Here is a 4196-nt window from a genome sequence, read left to right as displayed (position 1 = left end):
TGTCCAAGGGAGCCAGTGTACAGCTTCCGGGTCATGTGGCCAGCATGACTAAGCCGCTTCTGGCAAACCAGAGCAGCACACGGAAATGCTGTTTACCTTCCCACCAGAGCGGTACCTATTTATCTACTTGCACTTTGACGTGCTTTCGAACTGCTAGGTTGGCAGGAGCAAGGACCGAGCAATGGGAGCTCACCCCGTAGCGGGGATTCGAACAGCCGATCTTCTGATCAGTACTGTAAGTCCTAGGTTCTGTGGTTTAACCCACAGCGCCACCCGCGTCCCTGTACACGAAACCTTACAAAAGGACAACACGAGTGGAGTCTCCCTGCCCTTACCACAGCAAAAAGACTGATACTGATGAATTGGAAAAATAAAATAAAATAAAAATGCAGCTCCCTTCTAGGACTGGATTGAAGACTTATACAAACTCGCAGCATATGAACAACTTGCATATAAACGCAGAATTGCCATGGACAGATTCAATGATATTTCGAATCCATGCTTACAAATACTGTAATAGGTTAAGATCTGGTGAAGTACAATAACAACCTTGTAAAGTATACAGTTTGGGGGTTTCCCCCCTCCCTCCCCCCTTTATTTTTCCTTCTACACAGGCGCTGTTTCTCTTTTTCTTTCTCTCTGTTTTATGTACGTCTCATCATGTTTAGTGCACATATAATCATGTACTTTTTGAACTTTCAATAAAGATGTTAAATAGTAATAATAATAATGGTGATAGTGGTGACGTATATATTGTCGTTCCTCATAAGATCTCAGGGCAGTTCACAGAATAAAATACAAGATAAAATCACAAGTAAATACTTAAAACAAAACAGCAAAACAGTACCCTCCCCCAATTTCCCGCAGACACATTTAAAAGGCTGTTGAATGTTCATCAGTCGAAGGCCTGGTTGAAGAGGAACGGTTTCACCTGGCACCTGAAGATGCATAATGAAAGCACCAGGTGAACCTTACTGCGGAGAGCATTTCACAGACAGTGAACTACTACAGAGAAGACCCCGCTCCCCGTGTTGCCACCCTGCAGACACAACAAAGGGCCTCAGATTATGAATGCAGAGTCTGGGTTGGTTTATACGGGGAGAGCCTAACCTACCTCACAGGGCTGTTGTGGGGATTAATTGAGGAGGGGGAGAACCATGTATGCCTCATTGGGCTCCCCTGTAGGTTTCCTGGTGTATTGCAGGATTTGAACCCTGGTTTCTCCGGGGTCCTAGTCGGACACTCTAACAGGGGTCAGCAAACTTTTTCAGCAGGGGGCCGGTCCACTGTCCCTCAGACCTTGTGGGGGCTGGACTATATTTTTTGGGGGGGAAGAACGAATTCCTATGCCCCACAAATAACCCAGAGATGCATTTTAAATAAAAGGACACATTCTACTCAAGTAAAAACATGCTGATTCCTGGACTGTCCACAGGCCAGATTTAGAAGCTGATTGGGCTGGATCCGGCCCCCGGGCCTTAGTTTGCCTACCCATGCTCTAACCACTACACCACCACTGCCTTTCCTCCCAAAGAGCTCATAGTGGCATATCTGGTTCTCTCATAAGATCCTAAATTGAGCTCCATAGCTGGATCAGGCCACTGACCCATGTAATCCAGCATCGCGTTCTCACAGTGGCCAACCAGATGCTGCTTTGGGCAAGCAGGACCTCAGCCTAAGTTTCTCTCCCCACCTGGTTCCGAATTATTTATTGAATTTATATCCTGCCTTTTCCTCCAAGGAGCTCACAATAGTAGTGTGCATAGTTCTCCACCTCCACAACAATCCTGTGAGGTAGGAGAGGCTGAGAGGCAGTGACTGGGCAAGGCCACAGCCAGGGAAAGCTTCATGGCAGAATGAGGGGTTTGAACCCTGGTCTCTCTCTCTCTCACCTGCTAGTCTGAAACTCTAACCCAGGCCTGGCCAAACTTGGCCCTCCAGCTGTTTTGGGACTACAGTTCCCAAAGCCAAGGAAGAGACGACCTTTGCACAGTGAAGCAATGTATCCCAAACTTGGGACTACAGTTCCCATCATCCCTGACGACTGGTCCTGTTAGCTAGGGATGATGGGAATTGTAGTCCCAAAACAACTGGAGGGCCAGGTTTGGCCATGGCTGCTCTAACCACTACTCCGCACTGTCTCTCAATCCCAATTGGCCTTCGAGAAACCCCCTGAAAGCCCTGCTTCTCCCCCCCCCCCGCAAAAAACCCCTCTGGCTTTGTTTATTTTCAGCCTCTGCAGCAAGAGAAAACACTTCCAATCTCATTTAAAAAGGCGCCGAGGAAAATAATTAAAAAGTGCCCCATGCTCCGTCGCGGGCCTGCCTGCCTCTCTTGCGAAAGAGAAGCCTCCTGCCTCTTTAGCGTTTTACTATCTGCTCCCAGCAGGCAGAGAGAAATTTGCATTTTAATGCAGTCTCCGCAAGCAGCGCAAAGTACCTGCCGCCATCCACGAGGGCCGTCTGGGCGCTCTTTCCCGGCCCTCCCCATCTTAGGAGTCCACCAGGCTTGCTATTTTTTGGAGGTGAAGCTTTCTTCTCCCCCACCACGATCCTAATACCGGAGCTCATAAAACATTCAAAGCCTCCATCTAATAAAGAGAGAAAACAATATTTGCTGGCCAAATAAATTTGTCTGACTTGCGCTGTTAGATGGAGACGGAGAGACGGAGATCTAACACGCTGCTCGAGGGGGCTTGGGGGGAAGAGACGCGAGGGGAGCACCTCCAAGTTAGCAAGCTTATTTTGTCTGCAATCCTCCGGGGAGGCCGAGTCTAACATCCTGCAGCCTGTTCGGCCTTATCTGTCAGTTGTATCCAAATCAAATACTCAAAGATCCCTCTGTGGAGAGAGGCAGCAGTTACCTGCGGGTGGAGATGCGTGGAAATCTGCCTTCCTACTGCTGCTTGGGGAAGGCGGACATCCAAGGGTTCTGCTGGATGGTCCCTTTGGTGTGTGCAAAAAACTGCAAGAATCGGTCCTCTTCCCTAAGGACTAGTGAAGTCGCCGATGTGGCGCCCGTGAGCACCAGTATGCCCACTAGAATTGCCTGTGGCATCAGTGAGGCAGTGTAGAGCAGTGGTTAGAGTCTCTGCTTTTTTTCTGGGGGGTACTCACAGGTAAGCAATATTGGCACCTCCCCCCCCCATGTTAAAAGTGTAGCCATGGTGAGTAAAGGTAAAGGTAAAGGGACCCCTGACCATTAGGTCCAGTCGTGGCCGACTCTGGGGTTGCAGCACTCATCTCGCTTTATTGGCCGAGGGAGCCGGCGTACAGCTTCCGGGTCATGTGGCCAGCGTGACTAAGCCGCTTCTGGCGAAGCAGAGCAGTGCATGGAAACGCCGTATACCTTCCTGCCGGAGTGGTACCTATTTATCTACTTGCACTTTGATGTGCTTTCGAACTGCTAGGTTGACAGGAGCAGGGACCGAACAACAGGAGTTCACCCCATCACAGGAATTTGAACCGCCAACCTTCTGATCAGCACACCCTAGGCTCTATGGTTTAACCCACAGCGCTACCTGCGTCACAGTGTACCAGCACCTTATTTACTACAAATAAAAGCGCTGGTTAGAATGTTGGACCAGGACCTAGGAGAGACCAGAGTTCAAATCCCCACTTGGCCATGAAGCCATGGCAGTTTCAACCTGGGGTTCCCAGTGCTCAAACTCATCTCCTTCTCTGCCACTGCCCCATTTCCCACCTGCAGACGGAGCCCCTGCTGCCAGGGTGCCATCTAGGCTGCAGTACCATGCTTCCCTGGCACCCCAGCAGCCGGTCCCTGCCCACCAACCCCTAGGAAAGCCTACCTGCAGGGTTCTTTGTGACATCACAGCCTGAATCGCCTTTTTTGAGTGCTGTCTTGGATCTGGACCTCTGCCCAGTTTTAAGTACACATCTGCTTCTGTTCCAGATTTGCTCCTCTTGAGCTTCACCTCTGTTTTTTCAAGAGGCTATCTGTTTCTGGTCCCTGGGGACACGACAGCTGGCCTGGAGTGTGACCTTTGCTAAGGATCAGCTCTAAATGGAACCAGGTGCTATTGGCAAGGGAAGGCAGGCAGCAGTGCAGTACAAGGAGGCTGTTTTCAGCTGTAATCCTGAATATGATGTTACATGTAGTTACAGATGATCTATCATCATCATCATCATCATCATTATTATTATTATTATTATTATTAGCAGCAGCAGCAGTATATT

At 49.4% G+C, this 4196-nt stretch overlaps 1 long non-coding RNA gene across 1 annotated transcript; it reads right to left on the bottom strand.

Moving 5' to 3' along the window:
• Positions 1–2202: 2202 nt before the first annotated feature.
• On the bottom strand, positions 2203–3767 carry LOC309331334. The gene is made up of 2 exons (XR_014151829.1): positions 3703–3767; positions 2203–2590 (listed from the first exon to the last, which is right to left on the bottom strand). It is a non-coding gene; the product is annotated as an uncharacterized lncRNA (long non-coding RNA).
• Positions 3768–4196: the final 429 nt, after the last annotated feature.

This window comes from Podarcis erhardii (genome assembly GCF_964252035.2).
Source record: "Podarcis erhardii genome assembly, chromosome: 16".
In the NCBI taxonomy this organism is placed as follows: domain Eukaryota; kingdom Metazoa; phylum Chordata; class Lepidosauria; order Squamata; family Lacertidae; genus Podarcis; species Podarcis erhardii.
Note: the sequence above shows the minus strand (reverse complement) of the source record. Positions and strands in the feature narration are given on the sequence as shown.